The sequence below is a fragment of the Aythya ferina genome (assembly GCF_964211825.1).
Source record: "Aythya ferina genome assembly, chromosome: 2".
NCBI lineage: Eukaryota > Metazoa > Chordata > Aves > Anseriformes > Anatidae > Aythya > Aythya ferina.
In genome coordinates this window covers 121,204,640-121,213,340 of record NC_140297.1, presented here as the reverse complement: position 1 = coordinate 121,213,340, position 8,701 = coordinate 121,204,640, and positions in this window count along the sequence as shown.

Sequence of the window (8,701 nt, the reverse complement as noted above, 5' to 3'; positions counted from 1 at the left end):
AGGCTCTGGCAGGATGAGGGGGAAAGTGCCTCTAACACAGGGGAAGACTGAACAGCTTCCTTTCAGGCCAGTCAGACCAAGTCTTATTTCAGGGCTCTGTTGTGCAGACTGAGGTCCATTGACAAAATTATGAATTCAACATTGCCAGAATGCTCATAGTACAATAGTCAGCTTAATAACCAAGTGCTAACACCTGCTGCCAGTCTTCTCACCCCACAAACTGCCAATGCCTTTCAGGGCTCATACCCAGGGGCACGAAGCCTGCTACTTCGTGGTTTTCAGATGTCAAGGGGCAGCCACTTTTCCTCTCATTGCTGTTCCTCATTTGTGCCTTCTTGATCCTTGCACCTTTCTTAGTCCATGTGGACAAGAAAGATGAGGGATCAGAGGTGGAAACTCCCTGAAAGAGAGGACCACAGCAACAAACTATCCTTCACATTTCATTCTGAAGCTGGTAGTTTGGGACCAAGTCCTAAGCCTTGGCCAAGGCCTTACCACAGCTTTTTTTTTTTTTTTTTTTTTTTTTTTTTTAATGGTCTGCAGCTGATGAAGCCCCCTTTCAGATAAGACTGTTTTCAGCCATTGGTTGTTGCTGTGTTTCCCCACCCAAGGGATGAGCAACACTCTGGCATTTTTCCTGTTATCCCACCAAGTTGTGTTACCATTTTCCAATTGTGTACCAAATCAAAATGACAATTCTATAAATAAAACTCTGAAAATATTGGACTGCGAGGGTGTTTTTCTATATATTTTCTTTCTGTTGGGTGTTTCTTGTTTCTCTGTGCACCAGATTTTTTTCCTGGTAATAACATAAGGCAGCTTCAGCTGTGCTACATGTATGTCCGTCCTGTGTGCATGGCTCTCTGCCTGAGGGATTATCCTTGTTGACAGGTTCAGTCATGTTATGGTGAATATAAAGATCTCCATGGCTTGTGTTTTCATATGTGTTTTATTCTGAAAGTTGATGGATTTATATGATGGAAAAGTTCCTGGAAATTCCCCATGTTCCTTGGATCTGAAGTTTTCCTTCCAACTTCATCTCAAATACTTCTGAACTATCTTTATTCATTCTGCCTATCTCTTGTTTCTGTGACTTTCTTGTTTCCTGCCAAATTCTACCATTAGTAGCCCTGTTTCTGATCATGCACCATTCTTTATAAATGAAACCATGGAGTAAGTTGACAAATGTTCAGAGAATGTGGTTGTCACCCCTACCAGTATGTACAAGAATGGATGCAGAATGATGTCACGTATCATCCTGGCAACACTGGTCCTGATTCTCTGCTGATTTTCATCTTTTTAAGAACCAAAGTTGCCAGACAGCACCTGTGCCAGCACGGTCCTTTTAGCACTCACAAAAGCTGTTTTAGCATTCAAAAAATTACACCCTGGCACTAACAACGATTATACATACTACTAAATGGTTTCAGACTCCAAGGGAGAGGTGCTACATGTGGACTGCTGGCTGAGAAGTGTCCTGGGATCACACAGACTACCGAACTGTGAATGGGAAGTTTTTAGAGATGGAGCTGGTTTGCTTAGGCCAAAAACATGCTGAGGATCATGTAGTAGTACAGACTGATGAGCTCTGGAGTCCGGGATCATTTCTGGACTGTGATTGACTTGTATGGATGTAGACCAAGTGTGGCACAGGAGCTGTACGTGGGTGTTTTGGAAGTCCTTGTTGATTGGATGTAATCTAACCAAGTGATTAGTGGAATATCTGGCAGTAGTTTGGAGAAAAGTGTCTGCTGTGGGGCTCTCAAGCATTTTGGGGAAAGAACAACGCAGAACTTCCCATCCTGCAAGCTGGGGGGTGGGCATGGATGGAGGGGGTTGGAGCCTTATATGTCAGTGCCACCAGTGTTCTCCCATGTATGTTTGATGGCACAGTCTCAGAAGCAGCCTGAACAGCCCAAGCAGCAGGCTTGTCTAAGGAAGCCACAGCATGTTTCTAGGTGCTGTTTTGTGTGACTGATTTCTGGACTAGCTGATTCCCATGGCTGCTTTGGGTGTTTTGCTTCACCGTTTTTTCAAGCAGATTGACTGATGGGGGGAAATAGAAATTGCTCTTTGCTGTGGGTTCTGTTAAGCCACCACGTGAAGGGCAAAAGCACAGAAGGAAGGAAGTTGCAAAAGCTGAGCCACGGTGTTAACAGTCGGTGTTTGCAGGGGGTTCTCAGGCTGGGGTTTCTGCCCCTGGAGTTACCACCACAGGATGGTAGGGGCTGGGTTGCCAGCAGTGCTTCTGCCAGGCCCCAAGTGCTGCCATGTTGCATGTGTATCTAAAAGCCAGTTGCTCCTTTCTTTCTTTGTATGATAGTGAGACCGTCCAGGTAGTCTTCTCTTAGTCGGTACACAGACATCCCCCACACACATCTAGTGTCTAAAGGCTTTTCAGTCACACTCTTGAACTCCAGACATTAATTCAGTTGTATTGCCGCAATAATTAAACTTTACGTCTTACAGGGTAACAACATGTGTGGTTTGGTGTCCTTGCACAGGCTGAGGAAAAATAGTTCATTGTAAACTATTTCTGCATGGGGACATTGTGCAACTAAAATAAATATTTTTTAATTTTATAAAATAAATAACCAGAAATTTATAATTTTATAAAATAAAGTTTTATTATATATATTTTAATATGAAAGGATTAGATACATGTAAATTCTGTACTAAGGGAAAGGCCAATGTTTTAACCTGCTTTCCATAATTTTCTAAAACTTTAGTACATGTTAGAGGTATTTGAAGCAACAGCAATTATTTATTTATTTATTTATTTATTTTATGGTAGGAGGAAGGTTAAATCTCTCTTGTATGTGATGTTTCCTACAGGACTGAATTTTCATAGGTTTGCTTACTGTTCTGATAAGTCCTTTTCTTACAACAACAATTTTATGCAGGTGTAATGATGACTTTTGAAACCCATATTAAGCCTCATTCTGTAGATTTTGACCAAATAAAGATATTCCAGAATAACTTTTAGGGCTGACGCAGCATAATTGGTTTGGTAATTTTTCCATAGCATTTCTTCACTCGTTATTGTTAGAGGACTGCTAGAAACAGGGTCTATAATACTTGCCTTGGGGAAAGAAATGCAGCGGCCAGTAGAGGGCTCAGTCTTTTCATGAATGCCCTGAAATACCAGAAAAATGCTGGGAACTCTGAATTTACACATCCCTTGTTTGTTGCTGTTGTTTAAATCAGGGAAGGTCTTTCACTGGCTTTGCTCAGTCGGGGCATGTGTTTTCAGTTAAGAGGACACCCGTAGAGTACTGGGGTCAGATCCAGAGGGCGGCGATGAATTATTACTGTTCAGTTTGACAGCTTGTTGTTATTTCTAATACACTCTTTTTCTTGTATTTTTTGATTTAATATTGTAGTAAACGGTAAATTTTTGTACAGTGGGCTTAAACTACTGGCAATATACTTTCTTCCTTCCAAACTCCATAAATTTATCCCACAAATTTACAGATGTTTGTAACTAGAACTTGAAAGTCACAGTGTGAACTTCACATGAACATGTCTCTGTGCTAGCTTATTTTCTATCAGTTTTCCTCCTGCAAATCATAACAATAAGTTCAATTGTGACAAGCTTACATCCAAGCTTTGTGTGTTTTTAAGTACACAGCCACACCACTTGCCACTTCAACTTAATGGTAATTGCCTGATACTGTTAGAGGGGCAGCTCCTGCCCTTCCATCAGCTCAACTTCTCCTACATTTCAGTCTCATGCAAATAATCTCTTTATTCCCATCCATCATCAGCACAGCTTGACCTTCTCTAACTCTGTACCTCCCCACACACTTTCTGTTGGCTTGTTTTTTAAAATTGAGATGTTGCCTCACCACATGCGCATTTTTAATTATTTATATTAACAAACTAAAGCCTATTCTGTTGCTTAAGCAATTGCAACACCCCATCTTACAATCATTAAAATACCAAGACTTGGTTCTCCAACTAATATAAACTGCCTTATACGTTTTGAAAGCATTTGGACTTCCTTCCAGCTAGCTAACAGCAGGCTTCTGTTTTGGTCTTCCTTATCTGGAAAAGTTATGCCTCTCAGCAGCGTGTTGAAGCCTCTTGAAGCACCTCCATCATACTTATCTAGGCTCTTTCTTGCCTCTGTACCAGCAAGAACAATTTGCTCACTATTTTCTCAGCTGTTTGCTACTGAAATTATTTGGATATTTTTCTTATTTTTGTCATTGACATTTGTTGTCCTTTTGTTCATTTCTCACATGGGGAAACAAACAAACAAACAAAATCCTTTTCCTTCCTTTTACAAGAAGCTTGCAGTGCTTTTCTCCACTACTGTTTACCAGTACTAAAACATAAAGAAAATGCAATATTATTTCTCCACATTGCCTTTTCTTTGTACCACATGGACTTCTAATGACTGTCACCTTCCTGCTGGTGGCACTGAGAAAAAGCCAGTGTCTTACACTCTCCTGCACATAGACATACATGTATGTTTATATAACTTTATATAACTAAATAACTCTATATAACTAAGTAACTTTGTGCTGCTCTCCAGCTCTGCAGATTCATTCAGTCAAAACTTGACACAAGAAGAAAGAACTATAACCTAAACTTCAGGTGTCAGCTGAAGGGATTTTGCACCTGTGGTGAAAGCTAAAATAAATAGGTCCTTGCCTACCACAGGTATGATGCAGATTCCAGAACATCTAAGAGCAGTAAAGAGCCAGAGGGGAAAAAATATATATATATAAAAAATAATAATCCTAATTTTAAAGAAGAAAATCACAGACAGTGAGAGAAATAGATTTATGGGTCTACATTTGCACTCAAATATAATGTTAATGTGGAAATTGTCACTTCTGTGTGTGTGTGCAAGTAATTGCTGCTGTTATTTATATATAGCTCTATATTTAAGTATAATACTTAAAAATAATATAAAGGCTAAGTTTCTTAGCTTAGCCGTTGTAGGAGATGAAACTATTAAAACAAGAAAGCTTGTGCAATGTTAAAAAAAAAAAAAAAAAAAGTTTAAAAAAGGAGTCACTTTTTGTTTGGCCAGCCCTCTTCAGTAGAAATTGCGATGCTTTGAATCACTGACAGCAAGCACTGAGTTTTTCTTGATTCGTGTTAGTCACAGGCAGCTTTTGCAACACTGACTGCCTGAATCAGGACTACGCACAGCTTTGTTGTGTGTCTGTCTTATGACTGGGCTGGGATGTGTGTATGTGTGTGCAAGAACATTTTTTCATTCTAGGCACTGATTGGGATCATCAGAGAAAAGTCCTTGCTGAGTAACACTCTCTGGATTTCTGTTTCCACATCTAATACTTTCACCTATGAAAACTGCATTAGGACAAACAAATGGAAAATAATCTCACCGATGAGGAGTCTGTTATGACCATGCCTGTTGCTGCCTTCAGTTTGGCATGATTTCTGTAGTTAAGAGAGAGGCAATTTTCCTGAGGCCATATCTGCTGAATCACATGAAAGAGGAAAACGAGAACAGTAACTGCTCATTTTTGAAACTCCACATCTGAGATTCTGCATTCTTATGAAAATTGCAGTTGAGGGAGAAGAAGTGCATGAATAATTCCTATATTCTATTGCTCCTATTCCTTGTGGGAATGTGGTTTTGAATTTCTGTGGCTTGAGTCCATCTCAAGTCACATGTTCAGGATGCTGGGAAGAGGAGAGGGAGGAAGAAGGATGTTATTGGAAATTAAATTAAGATTATATAGACTCAGGTCAAATATTTAGAATGCAAATTCCTTATCAAAATGTGATGAAAAATTATGGTGATGACATATTGACAACCAAGAAGAAAATTCTGTCACTGGCATTTCATAAAACTTTGATTTCTGAGCCAAAACAGAGAAATTAGGATGGCTTAACCAAGCCACTTATGTTTTCATTTGGCCTAGTTTTCTTTTCACTTGAACTAACGTTCAGTAACACAGGAATTAATATGCAAAGTTCATTCCTGTACACACCAACATTTCACTGTCAATTGCTTAATATATAATAGACAAAGCACAAAGGGTTTGATTACATGATAACAAACAATGAACATTTCAACATTAACTTTGAAAACTAAAAGTCTATTTCAGTGTTATATTTAGCAGTGTTATCTTTTTTAAGGGAGTTCATCTTTATTTGTCTGCACTGTTGTAGTTTGTGCTGCCTTTGTAGGGGGAGAATGGGAAAAATAAAATAAACTTAAGATTTTGAGGATTGGCACTGCAGTCTTTGCAGCATCTCTAAAAATGTTTTTCTCTTCTTGGAAAAATCCTAAATTTCTCTATATTAGGTATTAAAAATCTTGACAATAGTAGACTTCCCTTTTTCAGCCAATGAGATTTTTTTTTTTTCACCTTCTTAAAGGTAAGGGTCTGAACAATATTACAATACCATATTCTGTTCCTTTTGGTAACACTTCTGCCTTCAACAAGTACAGAATGGAAATGGATAAAGAACTACCTACCTGAGATCAATGTGATCATAAGCTTCTTGTTTTAAGTGTTTCATTGTGGTAATCCTTTAAAACAAGCACCTTTCCAATAAATTACCTGAAATATACAGACTCAGTGTCATGGTGTTGGAAATTTTCTGCCCAGACAGTATGGGCAGAGAGGCTCAAGCTTCTCCTGTGTCACCATTATGGTGCCCTCAGGATAGTGGATGGAGCATCTCATGTCTGAAGCACTTGGAATGATGACCTACACCCATTTCCCACTGCCTCAATACGGCCATTTTTTTCTAAAAATAAAATAAAAATAGAAAATTGAGTAGTAGACACAAGCTGTAGCTGTATTACATAGAAATTTAATTAATTTAATAGGTAGAAAATAAAGTCATCCTCAGTGTAAGCAAGACATGAGATAGGCTCAGGACATGTTTCCTCTTCATAGCCCTCAGTGGAAATCCCTGCTGTTTATGCAAGTGACGTTAGTTTTGTCTAAGATTTTTCTCATATCTTGAAGACTCTCCAAAGAATTTTATAACAGGGACTGGTTTAAAGCTAGACTGATGCACAGGTGATTGCTCCAGTGGAAGTATTGGCAAGTCTTTAATGAGACCTGCAAATACTTGAGCCCTTTGAAGACCCTTCCAGGGTGGATTTCCTCAGAAACACCTTAAAAGAAAACTCAGTCTGGGAATTTAAAGAAAAACTAAATCACGGTGTTCCAGATTTTGTCTCAATGTATGACTGTGTTTTTGGCAAAAGTAATTACTGAGCTTCACTTCTTTGTGTGGGCAATAGGTACATTTCTGAGCATTTTATCAATAAAGCTCTTAGACATCTGAAACTTCAGAGACAATTCTGCTTTTCTATTTTGTCATAGAGCCCTTGAGGATTCCAAGTACTGTGCACATAAAAAGGAAAGGAAACAAGACTATGAAACAATATGTGACAGTGAAAGGAAATGTGACAAAAAAAAATATTCCAATTTCTCTTTTTGTGAAACCTTAAATGACTTGTATCTGATCTAAAAATCAAAACTTTTCCAAATTGCCACTTTCTTTTTTTCTTCTCATGAAGCAGAAGGAAATCTGCATCCTAGTAAGCAGAAAGCAGAAAGCAGGGAGAGGATTAACTGGCAAAAGTTTAGGCTGAGGTTAGGTGAACTTGAACAGCCTCAGTTCTTTCTTCCTGTGCTATAGACAGTAGAAGCAGAGGCAGGAGTGCATTTATCCAGGAGTACTGTGTGTCCTCCACTTTGCACAGAAGGGACTAAATTGCAGGGAATTAGCAGCTCTTTGCAGATGTGCCTGGAGACTGGGACTGACCTGGCTGGATTAGGGGTTCAGAGAGTAGTTGATCCTCCCCTGCCTGCATTTGTATTTGGAAAATTGTGAATTATATTAAGAAAATTAATTTTAGAGTCCAGCATAATGGCAACTTGAAAATTGAGCATGAATTTATACCTTTGTTGATATTAACATGTTTGTTGCTGTACCCTCGCAATGAAGTTCATCTTCACTTACATTTTTACTGTTGTAAATCACTGTTTTTGAGTGTGCTAATGTATCACATGGTCCTTGAGTAAATGCTAAATAGAGATGTCAAAAAATGATATTCCATTTTTATTTTAAAGTTAGATTAATAATCCTTTTCACAGGAAAGCATGTTTATTGTGGACACCATAACAAAAGCTAATAACACTATCTCATTGCAAAAAAGAAAAAAGAAAGGCAAAACACATGTAGATGTATTATAGAGTATGGCTAGCAGATCAAGGGCAAGCAGATGACAATGAGACCATACCCAAAGACCATGCCCACGGTTACCCCCCACCTTCCTGTAGGAGAGCTGTGGAGAAACTGGAGAGTCTCCAGGAGGAGGCAGCTAAGAAGGTCAGGGTCCTGGAGCATATGGTGTACCCATGAAACCTGAGGAAGTTCAGGCTTATTTAGCATAAAGGAGGCTAAGGGGCCTAATACAACAGCAGTTTGAAGTGTAGCTACAGAGATACCAGGGTCACACCCTTGGAAGTGGCAGGTAGTTTAACAATGGGCAGTGGAAATAAATTGCAGCTTGGGAGGAGTTTTAAGCTGGGCATTTGCAAAAACTTATTCACTCTGAGAATAGCATGTGCTGGGAGAGGTTGTGGTGTCTCCAGGTTTGGAGGTTTTCAAGATGTGGTTAGACAAGTGGCTAAATTTAGACACTTGTAACTTAATGCATGCCCAAAGGAGGTCTGAATGAAATCTTCAT